At 46.4% G+C, this 19,227-nt stretch overlaps 1 long non-coding RNA gene across 2 annotated transcripts in view; it reads left to right on the top strand.

Annotated features, from left to right (window-relative positions):
* Positions 1-1,836: 1,836 nt before the first annotated feature.
* LOC144806456 (uncharacterized) overlaps positions 1,837-19,227 on the top strand; it is a 75,017-nt gene continuing 57,626 nt past the window's right edge. For both annotated transcript variants that reach the window (XR_013605810.1, XR_013605808.1), the window contains exons 1-2: positions 1,837-1,960; positions 9,039-9,089. This is a non-coding gene — a long non-coding RNA (uncharacterized LOC144806456). The remainder of the gene's footprint in view (positions 1,961-9,038; positions 9,090-19,227) is intronic.

The raw sequence follows: 19,227 nt of genomic DNA, 5'->3' as shown, positions 1-19,227 counted from the left end.
CTCGCAGGGAGAAGCTAAAAATGCTGCTCCCAGCATGCAAGAGCAATTTTTTTATGTTTCTCTGCCCACTTCACAGCTGGCAGGGAAACAATTGTAAAGTTTGCTCACAGCAGCTAGGTGCATTTTCTAATGCTCCTGCCTGCTGGGAGCAGACGTAGTGTTTATTCTCGCTTTGCAGGAGCTTTAAAATTGCTCCCACAAAGCGAGAGCAAACACAGGTTTCCGTGTCCGGACCAGTGCGGGCAGGGAAACTGCTATGCTCTGGCTGGGGCGGACAAAGCGATACCAGGTATCTCTTTGTTCGCTTGGAGTTGGCAGGGTATGCCCAGACGTGGGTCACTTGCTCCCTCTACTGCTGGATTCAAGATAGCCTGACTGATGAGGATTATGAATCCGAAACCGGTCCCAGGATGTTTGTTTCCGGTCCAGGGAAGACATGGCTTCGCAGTTCGGGCTGGACTGTTCCCTTGAGGCACAGGGTCAGACTGATTTGCATATGGCCATGTCTGAACTGGGGGGTGGAGTGGGCTAAAAAATGGTGATGGATTAAACCCAGATCTGTTGGCTGGGGGTGAGTGTTTGATTGGCTCAAAGGCTCCGGCCATCATCCCCTTTGGTATCACATGGTATATCCTCTAGGCACTACCTTGAATACTTCCCAAACTGTAACTGCTAAGAAGAAGTTTGACAAGAGTATCATCTAATAACCACCAGGCATTCAAACACCACATACTTTTCAACTCCCACTGTCGATGTCAGAGGGCTAGTTGGACTGGTGAATGATCGAAAAGCCCGCAGGAGAGAATGACATATTTACCTATGTCATCTACATGAACTGTCTCTACTGAAAATGGGAAGGACCTACAGAGGCGAATGAAGAATGGCAAACCCTGTGAACCACTGAGTAAATCCTGCATGATTGACACAGGTGTATGTGTACTACCAAGGAACACACACGTTGTACCTAGTAAATGAGTCTCTTGAAGTAACAGGTTATCATGGGTGTGATGTTCAACAAACAACATAACGTCCCCTCTTAATTTTAGTATTCAAACTATTATCAGTCCATGACTTTATACTATATCCCATCTCACAGTCTGACAACAATTTGTTAGTCATTAGAATCAAAGTGATCCTGTTCAACTCGCAGGAGCATGTGCCTGGTAACATTAACAAAATGAAACCCTGAAGAATCTAAACTAAAATCCATCCCCTTTACACCCCCACCCTATATTTCCATCCTAGAAATATCAGACATCCCAAATAATATGTAATAATGAACTGTGAAACTCAAGTGAAAATACAAACAAGCAAGCAAATGGAGTGATTCACTTTGAATGAAGAGCCCCTTTTCTTATAGAGTCCCTTTTCTTTTCTCTTTCAGGGGCTTTGTATTGTGCAGAAAAGCTGAACATGAAGTCAGTCCTTTCATAATGGTCTCTGTTTCCACATGGGAGTGAGTGGGTAAAAAATGCAGAGAAATGCAAAACTTAATTTGGGGCAAATCGTTGGAAAGTTGTTTGAATATACACAGTCCTATCAAATATAAAGAATTACCCACAGAAACAGGAAAAATAGAAAAACAGAAAAACGTTGAGTAGTTTAATTACGGCAGTTTTCTTACATTTTCATGTATTTAATGAAATTCAGGATGTCATTTCCAATTCACTTTTAAAGACTGGAGGCGGTGGTTCCGTCAGCGGCCACCAGAGGGCGCTCCTCGTCTGCTGATGAAACACTGAACTGTACATCGGCTGAAAGGGAGAAGGGTTTCCTTTTCCGGGTCAGCGGTGGCAGAGACAGCACAAGCAGCGGTGCTGACACCACTTCCGGCCTCTCCTGGTGTGTTCAGCCTGCAGCAGAGAAGGAAGGAGCCCTGTCTGGTGGGCAGTTACCTCCATCTACGGACCCCCATCAGCCCCCCAGGAGGAGGAGAGGGCCTGGACAGGTTTCTGCTCAGGTAGGAGACCTGCCAACTCACTTGGCTGCAATTTATTAATCCATGGATCAGATGCCCCCCCCCCCTTCCTGGCATTCATGGTGATGAGCCTGAGTGGGGAGCGGAGGAGATGAGGCCTGCCCAAGGGTGCAGAGGAGGAGAGGCCTGTCCAGGGGTGCAGAGGAATAGAGGTCTGTCCAGGGGTGCAGAGGTGGTGAGCCCTGTCCAGCGGTGCAGAGGAGGCGAGGCCTGTCCAGGGGCAGAGGAGGAGAGGCCTGTCCAGGGGGACAGAGGAGGAGAGGCCTGTCCAGGGGCAGAGGAGGAGTGGCCTGTCCAGGGGTGCAGAGGAGATAAGGCCTGTCCAGGGGGGCAGAGGAGGTGAGGCCTGTCCAGAGGAGCAGAGGCAGTGAGGCCTGTCCAGGGGTGCAGAGGAGGAGAGGCCTGTCCAGGGGCAGAGGAGGAGAGGCCTGTCCAGGGGCAGAGGAGGAGAGGCCTGTCCAGGGGCAGAGGAGGTTAGGCCTGTCCAGGGGTGCAGAGGAGGAGAGGCCTGTCCAGGGGCAGAGGAGGAGAGGCCTGTCCAGGGGCAGAGGAGGTGAGGCCTGTCCAGGGGTGCAGAGGAGGGGAGGCCTGTCCAGGGGCAGAGGAGGTGAGGCCTGTCCAGGGGTGCAGAGGAGGTGAGGCCTGTCCAGGGGGGCAGAGGAGGAGAGGCCTGTCAGGGGGGGGAGAAGAGGTGAGGCCTGGGGGTGCAGAGGAGGTGAGCTCTGTCCAAGGGTGCAGAGGAGGTGAGGCCTGTCTAGGGGTGCAGAGGAGGAGAGGCCTGTCCAGGGGTGCAGAGGAGGTGAGGCCTGTCCAGAGGAGGGGCAGAGGAGGTGAGGCCTGTCCAGAGGAGGGGCAGAGGAGGAGAGGCCTGTCCAGAGGAGGGGCAGAGGAGGAGAGGCCTGTCCAGGAGTGCAGAGGAGGAGAGGCATGTCCAGAGGAGGGGCATAGGAGGAGAGGCCTGTCCAGGTGTGCAGAGGAGGAGAGGCCTGTCCAGGGGTGCAGAGGAGGTGAGGCCTGTCCATGGGTGCAGAGGAGGAGAGGCCTGTCCAGGGGCTGAGGAGGAGAGGCCTTCCCAGGGGTGCAGAGGAGGAGAGGCCTGCCCAGGGGTGCAGAGGAGGAGAGGCCTGTCCAGGGGTGCAGAGGAGGTGAGGCCTGTCCAGAGGAGGGGCAGAGGAGGAGAGGCCTGTCCAGGAGTGCAGAGGAGGAGAGGCATGTCCAGAGGAGGGGCATAGGAGGAGAGGCCTGTCTAGAGGAGGGGCAGAGGAGGAGAGGCCTGTCCAGGAGTGCAGAGGAGGAGAGGCCTGTCCAGGGTTGCAGAGGAGGAGAGGCCTGTCTAGGGGTGCAGAGGAGAGGAGGCTTGTCCAGGGGTGCAGAGGAGGAGAGGCCTGTCCAGGGGCAGAGGAGAAGAGGCCTGTCCACGGGTGCAGAGGAGGTGAGGCCTGTCCAGAGGAGGGGCAGAGGAGGAGAGGCCTGTCCAGAGGAGGGGAATAGGAGGAGAGGCCTGTCCAGGAGTGCAGAGGAGGAGAGGCCTGTCCAGAGGAGGGGCAGAGGAGGAGAGGCCTGTCCAGAGGAGGGGCAGAGGAGGAAAGGCCTGCCCAGGAGTGCAGGGGAGGAGAGGCCTGTCCAGCGGTGCAGAGGAGGAGAGGCCTGTCCAGGGGTGCAGAGGAGGTGAGGCCTGTCCAGGGGTGCAGAGAAGGTGAGGCTTTCCAGGGTTGCAGAAGAAGTGAGGCCTGTCCAGAGGAGGGGCAGAGGAGGAGAGGCCTGTCCAGGGGTGCAGAGGAGGTGAGGCCTGCCCAGGGATACAGAGGAAGAGAGGCTTGTCCAGGGGGCAGAGGAGGTGAGGCCTGTCTGAAGAAGCAGAGGAGGAGAGGCCTGTCCAGGGGGGCAGAGAATGAGAGGCCTGTCCAGAGGAGGGGCAGAGGAGGAGAGGCCTGTCCAGAGGAGCAGAGGAGGAAAGGCCTGTCCAGGGGTGCAGAGGAGGTGAGGCCTGTCCAGTGGTGCAGAGGAGGAGATGCCTGTTCAGGGATTCAGAGGAGGTGAGGCCTGTCCAGGGGTCCAGAGGAGGTGAGGCTTTCTACGGGTGCAGAGGAGGTGAGGCATGTCCAGGGGTGCAGAGGAGGAAAGGCCTGTCCAAGGGTTCAGAGGCGGAGAGGCCTGTCCAGGGGTACAGAGGAGGTGAGGCCTGTCCAGGGATGCAGAGGAGGTGAATGACAGGGTACCAGGGCACATCAAGTCAAATTGAATCAGTGGTCTGTCAAAAATTGGGGGGTTACTATAACAGAAACCCACTTTCCTACAGGTAGTCTTTGAACAAAATGTGGAGATGCATACCATGCGTTCTAACTTGTCATTTGCTGGTCTATTTTCCAGAAGGGTCTCTCTTGGAGTCCACCAAGCATGTTTCATCGTATTTTCAGCAACTTGTTTGGGTATCCGCGTTCCTTTAATTTGTGCACAAGAATTTCTGCATTCATGAAATAATCACTTTTACCTGAGCAATTCCGTCTTATTCGGAGAAATTGGCCCGAAGGCAAATTGTCATGTAAACTGTGTGGATGATGACTTGTATAATGTAGGGCATTGTTCCTAACCCTTGATTTGGTAAACACTTTATTTCTTTAGTTATAAAGTTTTATATAGCGCAAACTTGATCCCGAAGGATATCAGAGCGCTTTACAGTTAGAGGGAGAGGAAGGAAACAGATCACAACAAGACTAAAATGGTGAAACTAATAAGCATAAAATCACATAGAGCAAACATAACAGATCCTATCTAATTCAGGGTTAACGTAGAGTGGGCTCATCAAAGATAAAATGACATCAAGGGAGTGATGATACATAATGATGTAAGCGGGGCAAATACAATTGTAACAAACAGAATTATCAACCAATGCTGTAGTATTTACAGAGCGATTAGGGTCCGTCGTGATAAGGTAAGAACTTATTCATGAGGAATCTTTTTGCTTCCAACTTGAAAGCATCCTTGGAGGAGATTCTATGAATTTCCGGTGGGAGAGAGTTCCAAATATTTTGTGCAGCGCCAGAGAAGGCTCGTTGATGGTAGTTCATAATCTGCCATTGTGGCCAAAGACTGCTACATCCAAAAATGTGATAGATGACTGGCTACTGGACACACAGAATTGTACATCTACTGATCTGGCATTCAACCATTCAATAAACACATTTAAGATATCATCTTGTTCATCCCAAAAGCAATGTGTACCACCCAGAGGCAATGTCTATGTGGTAATCAAACTCTCGTGTCATCGGTAGGCTAAGAGTAAGATTTATTCACCACTCACCCAACTGCACCAGGAATGTAACTGCCGGTAACAACCTGGCAACGCATCAACAACAACATTCCAGGAGCCGCTGGAAGGAATCATTAGTTAAAGACGCATCACCACAGTCTGGGTCCATTTTAAAAAGCACAGTTTTACTTACAACTTTAGAATGGTTGTATATACCCCTGATCCTGGACATAAATGGGGGAAAGGCATACATTTAGTTAGTGATTCCTGAAGCTCACTATTTCACACATTGTAGGTCAGGAATAAACACAGAGTCTCCTGGTTGTCCAGTTTCGTAGTGCAGTAAACCACACTTGGGGTGTTGGAGATTATGATGGAGAGGCAGAGGGACTACAATCCCTGGATAATGACCTGTATAGTGGCACTGTCGAGAAGTAACATTTGGTGTCTATTTTCAGCATATTTAGGTAAAGTGGTAAAGCCGGGATTAGATGTTATGTCTAGTGGTGTTGTGCGCACATGCCTGTGAATTGCCCACCTCTTTAAGGTTTGTGTCAAGGGTTATTTTTACATCATTTTTCTAGATGTATTGAGCATATTTATAAGTGCCTTCCCACCATCAATGCCCGCTCCTTAGGCAAACATAAGGATGAGATAGCAGAGCTACTCACTGATCATAAACTCGATGTCCTTTTTATAACAGAGACTTGGACAGACCCTGCATCTGGACCAGACCTCGTAGTGGCTACGCCCGAGGGCTATTCTGCCTTAAAACCAAGATAGACTGCACAATAAAGGAGGCAGGCTGGCAATAATTTTTCGCAGCCAGCTAACTACTAAAATAGATCCTATCCCCTCTTCCATTTGCGAAGCACTATACTTCAGGATCCTGCTCACTCCATCCCAAACATTTAAGGGGATACTACTATACCGCCCCCCAGGATCGAGAACAGAGTTTCTGTCCGGCCTAGGTAACCTCCTAGAATCCACAGTAGCCGAAGATACCTTCTCTATTCTAGGCGACTTCAACTTTCATTTAGAAAACCACCTAGATAAGGACACCTCGTCACTACTTGCAGACCTAGAAGCAGCAGGGCTGTCACAGCGAGTTCATAAAGTCACCCACACAGCGGGTCACACGCTGGATGGCCTTTTCACAAATAACCAAAATATCCGTGTAAAAAATATACTCCCTCTAGTGTGGACCGACCATCACGCAATCATATTTGACATTTCAACCCACAGTAAGCCTTTCCTAAACGCCAGCATAAATAGGCCAGATGTAGTTAAAGCTTGAAAAAAGGTAGACAATCATCTCCTCAATACCCAGTTGTCCTCCCCTCGACCAGATGCCTCGCCAGACTCTAATACTGCTGTGGCCAATTACACCAACTGGCTGCAGAAGGCCTTCAATCTGCTGGCACCGAGCAAAACCCTCTCCAAAAATCGAACCTCCCCGTCAGCCCCATGGTTCACTGAAACCCTAAGGGAACAAAAGAAAGTATGCAGAAATCGGGAAAGGCAATGGCTGAAATCCTACACCAGCGAAGAAAAATTCCTCTACAAAGATGAGCTTGCCAAATATAAACGCATTATTGCACAGGAAAAAAGTGAATACTATGTAACCCAAATAGAATAGGCAAAACACTCCAATAAAAAGCTCTATCAAGTAGTCTCTAAGCTATCAGGTCACAGACCTACCGCTGCTACAACACCCTCCCAGTCACTATGTAACTCCTTAGCAGATTATTTCTATAATAAAGTTAACAACATCTATTCGGAATTTGCATCTCACACCAAGTTGGCCGATCAACCTCTGATCAACAGTACCCCAGAACATTGTTTGAAGCAATTTGAAAACATAACAGCAGAAGAAATAAATTCTTAATACAATGTCCTCTATAAAGTCAGGGTCAGCAAATGACCCTTGACCACAGGACGCACTCACACCAGTTGCTGAGCAGGTGGCTGCTGTTTTATCCCAAAAATTTTATGTAATGTTCTCCTCTGGAACCTATCCACCACCTGGAAGAAGACAATCTTAAAACCTCTATTAAAAAACCCAACCTGGACCCAGTTGTTACCAAAAACTATAGGCCTGTAACTAGCCTACCTTTCACAGCTAAAGGTGTAGAGCAACTCATGAATATTCAACTTTCCAAGTATATAGAAGACCATCATCTCTTAGATGACACTCAATTTGGGTTCCGCAAAGGCCATGGAACAGAGACCGCTTTAATTAAGGCGTCGGAAGACATTAGAATTATCCTGGACCAGGGAGGAACAGCAATACTCATCCTGCTGGACCTCTCAGCGGCCTTTGACATGGTCGATCATACTATCTTGATCGATCGTGTCACTTGTATGGGCATCCAACACAAGGCCAGAGAACTGCTGCAATCCTTTCTCACCAATCGCACTCAGTCGGTAAACTTAGGCAATTTCCACTCTGCCCAATTGGCCCTACCATGTGGGGTCCCTCAAGGCTCATCCCTGAGTCCGACTCTTTTTAATATCTATGTGTCGGACCTAGCCAAAGTCATCAAGGCTCATGGGATGGGCCTTACTTCCTACGCCGACGATACTCAACTGGTGCTGGCTATGAACAACAACGGAGAAAGGGTTGCAGCTAACTTTCAGGAAGGCATTCTCACCATCTGTAGCTGGATGGCCAGCAACTGCCTCAAATTAAACTCTGAAAAAACAGAGGTCATGCTCTTCGGTAAACTACTCCTCTGCTGGTCTCAAACCTGGTGGCCCCCCTCCATGGGCACCTACCAACTCCAGTAACCAAGGTTAGGAATCTGGGTGTTACATTTGATGATAGACTGACTTTTCTTCCACATGCTAATTCGGTAGCCTCAGCATCGTTTCACACATTACGCATGATTAAAAAACTTCTGCCATTTCTTCCTCTGAACGCTCTAGTCAGCACCTTAGTTATGTCTCCCATAGATTACTGCAATGGACTGTTTGCGAATGTGCAAAAGAAGGTCATTCAAAAACTTCAAACAGTTCAGAATGCAGCTGCTAGAATTTTATCAGGAACCCCTAAATTCAAGTCCATTTCCCACATTGTCAAGAATTATAACTGGTGTCAGTAAAGAATCGGATAAAGTTCAAGACAATTTGCATTGCCTTTAAAGCATCTCACAAAACAGATCCAAATTTCTAATATATCCCCCAAAGATTCACATACTCTTCAGCTAAATGTGCCACACCCTAAAACAGCTTCTTGGGGCGACAGAAGATTTGTGGTCTCCACGGGTAAACTCTGGAATACTATCCCGCTGGAGGTCAGATCCTGTCAGTCTTTGCTTACTTTTAGAAGGCTGATAAAAACCTGACTCTTCAATCAATAAGATCTCCATCCTACTGCAGTCCGTAGCACCGAGACACCCCAGGGTATTTGTGCGCTTTACAAATCTCCCCAAAAAAATCAATAATAATAAATAAGGAAGCTTGGTCTGTGTGTAAAGGCGCTTTCCTGTACTGGATTCATGTGAGGTGGAGAGCCCATTTTAGGTGTCTCCCTTGTATCTACATAGCCTCTAAAGTTGTGTGCTGTTCCATAACGTTAGTGACAATCTGCATTATCTCCTCTCACTCCATGCCTGACGCTGCTTTTTAGATTCTCTCCTCGTATTGAAATTCATTGTAAAGCAGATGACCCTTGTAGAGAAGGTTATAATCTCTCTGACACCACTTGGTACGTAATATCCCACACCTGGCCCAAAAAAAGTGGTGCACAGTCAATATATCGATGTTGTAATATCAACCTACCTTAATATCAAGTTTTTTATATCGTAGGTACAGAATATCGACAGCAAGAATATCGGTGACCAGAATATCGACCTTAAGGTAAGTAATTTTGTTTTATTTAATATTGATGTAAGTAATATTGTTAGCAAAAATATAGTTGTAAATAATATCAAGATTTATATTAGTGTTATGTATTTAAGTATGTATTTTATATGTATGTTTAATATTTTTGTAATGTATTTTATTTATTTTTAAATATATGTATGAAATGTTTAGAAAATATTAAAATATTTTTAGGCAGATTTTGCATTTTAGTATTAGAGCGGGTTGTGGGTTTACAGGGGAATAGGGTGAGAAGTAATTTAATTATATTAATTATATTAAATTAAAAAATCATTTTCATTAAATATAAATTAATTTTAATAACATTTTGTGTTTTAGTATTAGAGCGGGTTGTGGGTTTATAGGGGAAGATGGTGAGAAGAAATGTAATTATATTAAATAAAATAATAATTTTTATTAAATATAAATTAATTTTAATAATCATTTGTATTTTAGTATTAGAGCGGGTTGTGGGTTTATAGGGGAATAGGGTGGGAAGTAATTAAATTATATTAAATAGACATTTTTATTAAATATAAATTAATTTTAATGAGAAATTATGTTTTAGGTCTGTTGCGGTTTATGGCTTTATAGGGTAATAGGGTGGGAAGTACTTTAATTATATAATTAATATTTTTATTTAATTTGTATTTATTATTAATGTATTGGTAATTAATAATTGGCCATTAGCTTTTATGACTTTATTAATTAATACGTATATTAATAATACATAATGTGCTATTAGTTTTATTTATGGTTATTGATAATTGCATTATTGTGTATTAATTAATAATTGGTAATTCATTTTTATTAATTGATTAATCGTTAATTATATTATTTTGTTAATTTTGTATGTGTAGCGTGTTGTGTGTTTATAGGGGAATAGGGTGGGAACTAATGTATTATAATTAATTATTTATTTTAATTAATTATTATTTATTAATTAATTATTGTTAAATAATTATTAATTGGTAATATTTTTTTATCAATTGATACAAAATAATTGTGTTATTTTTTATGTGTAGTGTGTTGTTAGTTTATAGGGGAATATATTTGGAAGTAATATATTATAAATAAGTCATTATTATTTTTAAATAATTAATGTGAAATTATTATTAATTAATTACTAATTTTTCATTATTTTTAATTAATTTATAATTAAAATAATGTTCTTTTTATGTGTAGTGTGTAGTGTATTTATAGGGGAATAGGGTGAGATTTAATTTATTGTTAATTACATAAACATTTCTTTATTTGTATTGATATTTATTAATAATTCTTTTAATGAACTTTTTCAAATGTTATTTCTATTAAAATATTTAAATTATAAGTGCCTAAAATGAACACCTATGCTATCCACCACTTTCCCTACTGTTACACTGGAGTGGGTGTAGTAATTTTTACCCCTATGCTATCCCACACTTTCTCTACTGTTGCATTTATGGGAGTGGGAATAGTAATATATTATTTCTACGCTATCCAACATTTTCCCTACTATTGCACTCTCTGGAGTGGGAATAGTATTTTAACCCCTACGCTATCCAACACTTTCCCTACTGTTGCACTCACTGGAGTGGGAATAGTAATTTTAACCCCTATGCTATCCGAACACTTTCCCTACTGTTGCACTCTAAGGAGTGAGAATAGTAATTTTGACCCCTACGCTATGCAACACTTTCCCTACTGCTGCACTCACTGGAGTAGGAATAGTAATTTTAACCCCTATGCTATCCAACACTTTCCCTACTGTTGCACTTGCTGGAGTGGGAATAGTAATTTTAAAACATACGCTATCCAATACTTTCCCTACTATTTCACTTACTGTAGTGGGAATAGTCATCTTAACCCCTACGCTATCCAACACTTTCCTTACTGTTGCATTTGCTGGAGTGAGAATAGTAATTTTAACACATATGCCATCCAAAACTTTCCCTACTGTTGCACTCACTGGAGTGGGAATAGTAATTTTAACACATATGCCATCCAACACTATTCCTACTTTTTCTCTTACTGGAGTGGGAATAGTAATTTTAACCCCTACGCTATCCAACACTTTCCCTACTGTTGCACTCACTGGAGTGGGAATTGTCATTTTTACAATTATGCTATCCAATATTTACCCTACTGTTGCACTCACTGGAGTGGGAATAGTAATTTTAACGCCTACGCTATCCAACAATTTCCCTACTGTTGCACTCACTGGAGTGGGAATTGTAATTTTTACAATTACGCTATCCAATATTTACCCTAATGTTGCACTTACTGGAGTGGGAATAGTAACTTTAACGCCTACGCTATCCAACAATTTCCCTACTGTTGCACTCACTGGAGTGGGAATAGTCATTTTAACCTCTGCGCTATCCTACACTTTCCCTACTGTTGCACTCATTGGAGTGGGAATAGTAATTTTTATAGTTACGCTATCCAATATTTACCCTACTGTTGCAGTCACTGGAGTGGGAATAGTAGTTTTAACCCCTACGCCCTCCAACACTTACCCTACTGTTGCACTCATTGGAGGGGGAATAGTAATTTTTACAGTTACGCTATCCAATATTTTTCCTACTGTTCCACTCACTGGAAGAAGCGTGCCTCAATGGTTAGAGCGATTTAGAAAAGGGGGTGGTGATGAACAGAGTGTCTGAGTTAAACAGACCACTCTTACCCAGTCCAAAGATCAGGGCTTGATCCATCACCGTTATTTATCTCACTGCCCCATCCCAGCTCAGAACCTGGCTATATGCAAATCAGTCTGTCCCTGGCCCAGTGCATCATGGGAACATGGCAGACTAAACTACCAAGCCAATTCTTCGCCAGAAAGGAGACAAGCTACCGGGGACCGGTTTCTGGCATTTCAGCCTTCTTCGGCCCGGCTTGCTTGAATCCTGATGGAGCAGTGAGAAAGGGACTCATGTCTGAGTATACCCTGCCACACCTATAGTGGCCAAAAACGATTTAGAAAAGGGGGTGGTGATGAACAGAGTGTCTGAGTTAAACAGACCACTCTTACCCAGTCCAAAGATCAGGGCTTGATCCATCACCGTTATTTATCTCACTGCCCCATCCCAGCTCAGAACCTGGCTATATGCAAATCAGTCTGTCCCTGGCCCAGTGCATCATGGGAACAGGGCAGACTAAACTACCAAGCCAATTCTTCGCCAGAAAGGAGACAAGCTACCGGGGACCGGTTTCTGGCATTTCAGCCTTCTTCGGCCCGGCTTGCTTGAATCCTGATGGAGCAGTGAGAAAGGGACTCATGTCTGAGTATACCCTGCCACACCTATAGTGGCCAAAAACGATTTAGAAAAGGGGGTGGTGATGAACAGAGTGTCTGAGTTAAACAGACCACTCTTACCCAGTCCAAAGATCAGGGCTTGATCCATCACCGTTATTTATCTCACTGCCCCATCCCAGCTCAGAACCTGGCTATATGCAAATCAGTCTGTCCCTGGCCCAGTGCATCATGGGAACAGGGCAGACTAAACTACCAAGCCAATTCTTCGCCAGAAAGGAGACAAGCTACCGGGGACCGGTTTCTGGCATTTCAGCCTTCTTCGGCCCGGCTTGCTTGAATCCTGATGGAGCAGTGAGAAAGGGACTCATGTCTGAGTATACCCTGCCACACCTATAGTGGCCAAAAACGATTTAGAAAAGGGGGTGGTGATGAACAGAGTGTCTGAGTTAAACAGACCACTCTTACCCAGTCCAAAGATCAGGGCTTGATCCATCACCGTTATTTATCTCACTGCCCCATCCCAGCTCAGAACCTGGCTATATGCAAATCAGTCTGTCCCTGGCCCAGTGCATCATGGGAACAGGGCAGACTAAACTACCAAGCCAATTCTTCGCCAGAAAGGAGACAAGCTACCGGGGACCGGTTTCTGGCATTTCAGCCTTCTTCGGCCCGGCTTGCTTGAATCCTGATGGAGCAGTGAGAAAGGGACTCATGTCTGAGTATACCCTGCCACACCTATAGTGGCCAAAAACGATTTAGAAAAGGGGGTGGTGATGAACAGAGTGTCTGAGTTAAACAGACCACTCATACAGCCAGGTTCTGAAACTGGGATGGTGCAGTGAGCTAAAAAACGGTGTTGGATCTAGCCCTGATCTTTTGACTGGGTGAGAGGTTTCTGCTTAATTCAGAGACTCTGTCCTTCACCACCCCTTGTTGTAAATATTTTTGTCCACCCTAAGCGTGGAAGGGTATTCTCAGATGTGAGACCCTTGCTCATTGCACCATCAGGATTCAAGCAAACCGGGCCGAAGACGGCTGTAATGCCAGAAACCGGTCCCCGGGAGCTTGTTTCCTTCCCAGTGTAAGAATTGGCTTTTGTAGTTTGGTTTGCCCTGTTCCCATCATGCACTGGAACAGGAACAGACTAATTTGCATACAGCCAGGTTCTGAAACTGGGATGGTGCAGTGAGCTAAAAAACGGTGTTGGATCTAGCCCTGATCTTTTGACTGGGTGAGAGCTTTCTGCTTAATTCAGAGACTCTGTCCTTCACCACCCCTTGTTGTAAATATTTTTGTCCACCTTAAGCGTGGAAGGGTATTCTCAGATGTGAGACCCTTGCTCATTGCACCATCAGGATTCAAGCAAACCGGGCCGAAGACGGCTGTAATGCCAGAAACCGGTCCCCGGGAGCTTGTTTCCTTCCCAGTGTAAGAATTGGCTTTTGTAGTTTGGTTTGCCCTGTTCCCATCATGCACTGGAACAGGAACAGACTAATTTGCATACAGCCAGGTTCTGAAACTGGGATGGTGCAGTGAGCTAAAAAACGGTGTTGGATCTAGCCCTGATCTTTTGACTGGGTGAGAGCTTTCTGCTTAATTCAGAGACTCTGTCCTTCACCACCCCTTGTTGTAAATATTTTTGTCCACCCTAAGCGTGGAAGGGTATTCTCAGATGTGAGACCCTTGCTCATTGCACCATCAGGATTCAAGCAAACCGGGCCGAAGACGGCTGTAATGCCAGAAACCGGTCCCCGGGAGCTTGTTTCCTTCCCAGTGTAAGAATTGGCTTTTGTAGTTTGGTTTGCCCTGTTCCCATCATGCACTGGAACAGGAACAGACTAATTTGCATACAGCCAGGTTCTGAAACTGGGATGGTGCAGTGAGCTAAAAAACGGTGTTGGATCTAGCCCTGATCTTTTGACTGGGTGAGAGCTTTCTGCTTAATTCAGAGACTCTGTCCTTCACCACCCCTTGTTGTAAATATTTTTGTCCACCCTAAGCGTGGAAGGGTATTCTCAGATGTGAGACCCTTGCTCATTGCACCATCAGGATTCAAGCAAACCGGGCCGAAGACGGCTGTAATGCCAGAAACCGGTCCCCGGGAGCTTGTTTCCTTCCCAGTGTAAGAATTGGCTTTTGTAGTTTGGTTTGCCCTGTTCCCATCATGCACTGGAACAGGAACAGACTAATTTGCATACAGCCAGGTTCTGAAACTGGGATGGTGCAGTGAGCTAAAAAACGGTGTTGGATCTAGCCCTGATCTTTTGACTGGGTGAGAGCTTTCTGCTTAATTCAGAGACTCTGTCCTTCACCACCCCTTGTTGTAAATATTTTTGTCCACCCTAAGCGTGGAAGGGTATTCTCAGATGTGAGACCCTTGCTCATTGCACCATCAGGATTCAAGCAAACCGGGCCGAAGACGGCTGTAATGCCAGAAACCGGTCCCCGGGAGCTTGTTACCTTCCCAGTGTAAGAATTGGCTTTTGTAGTTTGGTTTGCCCTGTTCCCATCATGCACTGGAACAGGAACAGACTAATTTGCATACAGCCAGGTTCTGAAACTGGGATGGTGCAGTGAGCTAAAAAACGGTGTTGGATCTAGCCCTGATCTTTTGACTGGGTGAGAGCTTTCTGCTTAATTCAGAGACTCTGTCCTTCACCACCCCTTGTTGTAAATATTTTTGTCCACCCTAAGCGTGGAAGGGTATTCTCAGATGTGAGACCCTTGCTCATTGCACCATCAGGATTCAAGCAAACCGGGCCGAAGACGGCTGTAATGCCAGAAACCGGTCCCCGGGAGCTTGTTTCCTTCCCAGTGTAAGAATTGGCTTTTGTAGTTTGGTTTGCCCTGTTCCCATCATGCACTGGAACAGGAACAGACTAATTTGCATACAGCCAGGTTCTGAAACTGGGATGGTGCAGTGAGCTAAAAAACGGTGTTGGATCTAGCCCTGATCTTTTGACTGGGTGAGAGCTTTCTGCTTAATTCAGAGACTCTGTCCTTCACCACCCCTTGTTGTAAATATTTTTGTCCACCCTAAGCGTGGAAGGGTATTCTCAGATGTGAGACCCTTGCTCATTGCACCATCAGGATTCAAGCAAACCGGGCCGAAGACGGCTGTAATGCCAGAAACCGGTCCCCGGGAGCTTGTTCCTTCCCAGTGTAAGAATTGGCTTTTGTAGTTTGGTTTGCCCTGTTCCCATCATGCACTGGAACAGGAACAGACTAATTTGCATACAGCCAGGTTCTGAAACTGGGATGGTGCAGTGAGCTAAAAAACGGTGTTGGATCTAGCCCTGATCTTTTGACTGGGTGAGAGCTTTCTGCTTAATTCAGAGACTCTGTCCTTCACCACCCCTTGTTGTAAATATTTTTGTCCACCCTAAGCGTGGAAGGGTATTCTCAGATGTGAGACCCTTGCTCATTGCACCATCAGGATTCAAGCAAACCGGGCCGAAGACGGCTGTAATGCCAGAAACCGGTCCCCGGGAGCTTGTTTCCTTCCCAGTGTAAGAATTGGCTTTTGTAGTTTGGTTTGCCCTGTTCCCATCATGCACTGGAACAGGAACAGACTAATTTGCATACAGCCAGGTTCTGAAACTGGGATGGTGCAGTGAGCGAAAAAACGGTGTTGGATCTAGCCCTGATCTTTTGACTGGGTGAGAGCGTTCTGCTTAATTCAGAGACTCTGTCCTTCACCACCCCTTGTTGTAAATATTTTTGTCCACCCTAAGCGTGGAAGGGTATTCTCAGATGTGAGACCCTTGCTCATTGCACCATCAGGATTCAAGCAAACCGGGCCGAAGACGGCTGTAATGCCAGAAACCGGTCCCCGGGAGCTTGTTTCCTTCCCAGTGTAAGAATTGGCTTTTGTAGTTTGGTTTGCCCTGTTCCCATCATGCACTGGAACAGGAACAGACTAATTTGCATACAGCCAGGTTCTGAAACTGGGATGGTGCAGTGAGCTAAAAAACGGTGTTGGATCTAGCCCTGATCTTTTGACTGGGTGAGAGCTTTCTGCTTAATTCAGAGACTCTGTCCTTCACCACCCCTTGTTGTAAATATTTTTGTCCACCCTAAGCGTGGAAGGGTATTCTCAGATGTGAGACCCTTGCTCATTGCACCATCAGGATTCAAGCAAACCGGGCCGAAGACGGCTGTAATGCCAGAAACCGGTCCCCGGGAGCTTGTTTCCTTCCCAGTGTAAGAATTGGCTTTTGTAGTTTGGTTTGCCCTGTTCCCATCATGCACTGGAACAGGAACAGACTAATTTGCATACAGCCAGGTTCTGAAACTGGGATGGTGCAGTGAGCTAAAAAACGGTGTTGGATCTAGCCCTGATCTTTTGACTGGGTGAGAGCTTTCTGCTTAATTCAGAGACTCTGTCCTTCACCACCCCTTGTTGTAAATATCAATGGTTAGAGCGACAGACCCTGATGCAGAGGTCTGGCCCGGGACCAGGGTTCCATTCCCGCCTCAGCGGCTCTTAAACACAATTTCCTCGGACCTGATAATTCTCACCTCGGGCCTAGTCTAATCATGGGTCACACTCTGTGACTCTGGGCAATAGCTTGCTTAATCTCCACAACGGCCCCAGCAGCGCTGTGGATACCTGGCTTCACCTTGGGGGTGCCCAGGAGTGGACATTTCACAGGAAAGCCAGGATGGGTTCCACAGCGGTATGAATACAGCGCTACGAGGCCTCCGGGTAGAATTACACTATATAAATACTCTACATTTACATTTACATTTCACTGCAGTGGGAACAGTAGTTTTAACCCCTACGCTATCCAATATTTTCTCTACTGTTGCAATACCTGCCACTCCTGCAAGTTCGACTGCATCAGGACCCACACTAAATCCACAAACCCCAAACAGAACTCCGACACTAACTACCTAAATTGCATCCTGCTCAACACCCACTCGGTCCATAGTCACGCCACTGAACTTTGGAACCTACTTGACACCACATCGCCAGATGTCGCATTCCTTACAGAAACCTGGATGAACGCCTCATCAGCACCCGACATCGCCGTAGCCATCCCGGACGGCTACAAGATCATCCGAAAAGACCGCACCAACCAAAAAGGAGGAGGCATCGCCATCGTCCATAAGAACACCATCCGCATCACGACCAGCTCTGACGATAACCTCTCTTCCGCGGAACACCTACACTTCCAGATCCACACCGACCCCAAGACCACACTCAGAGGCACCCTCATCTACAGGCCACCAGGACCCCGCACACAATTCAGCGAAGACATCACTGACTTCATCAGCCCTCACGCCCTCCCCTCCGAGGACTACATTCTACTGGGAGACCTCAACTTCCACCTGGAAAAGAACAACGACAGCAACACCACCACCCTTCTGGACAACCTCGCCAATCTCGGACTCAAACAACTTGTTTACACCCCCACCCACTATGCTGGGCACACGCTCGACCCAATCATCACCTCCAGCAAACACATCTTCAATCACACCACAGCCCTTCATTGGACGGACCACAGCTGCATTCACTTCAACTACAAAAAGACCACGACCCACAACCACCCACAACCAATTCCCCGAAGATACTGGAACAAAATTACCATCGAACAGCTCTTCACATCACTTCACCAAATCCCTCCTGCCAAATCAATGGACCCAAACCAAGCAGCCAGCAACCTCACACAATGGATCACCCACAGCGCTGACGAATTAGCTCCCTTGGAAAACCATAAAATCAAGCAAGGCAACAATAAAGCACCCTGGTTCAATGATGACCTTAAGAAATCCAAGAAGCACTGTCGTAACCTCGAAAAAGCATGGAGAAAAAACCCAACATCTGACAACCTGACCATCCTCAAGAACGCCACCCGCAAACACCACCAACTGATCCGATCTACCAAGAAATCAGCATTCAAGGATCGACTTGACAACAATGCCCACAACAGCAAGGAACTATTCAACATTGTCAAAGAATTTACCAACCCCACCGCAGGCACCAACGACATCACTCCCTCTCAAGACCTTTGCGACTCCCTAGCTTCTTTTTTTCACAACAAAATCGCCGATATACATAACAGCTTCGAAAACCAATCCGGAGTCCAGTCCACTCCACCCACCTCAGAACCAAAACACCCCTTTAACAACCTTTGCGCCTGGAACCCAATCACCACTGAAGACACCATCCGCCTGATAAACTCTATCCATTCAGGATCGCCAACAGACCCATGTCCCCACCACATCTTCAACAAAGCAGACTCCATTATCGCACCCCATCTCCGAGACGTCATCAACTGCTCCCTCAACTCCGCTACCTTCCCGGAAAGCTGGAAACATGCCGAACTCAGCGCCCTTCTGAAGAAACCCACAGCTGACCCCACTGAACTTAAAAACTACCGCCCCATCTCGCTCCTCCCTTTCCCTGCCAAAGTCATTGAGAAAGCCGTCAACAATCAACTCGCCGCCTTCCTAGAATCCAACAAATCCCTCGACCCCTCACAATCCGGCTTCCGAGCCAAACACAGCACCGAGACCGCCCTCATCGCAGCAACCGACGACATTCGAACACTACTGGACCATGGGGAAACAGTTGCCCTCATCCTACTAGACCTCTCCGCAGCCTTCAACACAGTCTGTCATAGCACCCTTATACAACGCCTAAGCGACGTCGGAATACAAGGAAAAGCATTAGATTGGATCATCTCGTTCCTCGCCGGAAGAACCCAGAGAGTCCGCCTCCCTCCTTTTAGATCAGAAGCCACCCCAGTCATCTGCCGGGTACCACAAGGATCATCACTCAGTCCCACCCTCTTCAACATTTACATGAGTCCCCTCGCATCCATAGCGCGCCAACTCAACCTCAACATCATCTCCTACTCTGACGACACTCAGCTGATCCTCTCCCTCACCAAA

This window comes from Lissotriton helveticus, chromosome 1_2, assembly GCF_964261635.1.
Source record: "Lissotriton helveticus chromosome 1_2, aLisHel1.1, whole genome shotgun sequence".
Classification (NCBI taxonomy): Eukaryota; Metazoa; Chordata; class Amphibia; order Caudata; family Salamandridae; genus Lissotriton; species Lissotriton helveticus.
The sequence above is the reverse complement of the archived record's forward strand: the minus strand, read 5'-3'. Positions and strand labels throughout refer to the sequence as shown.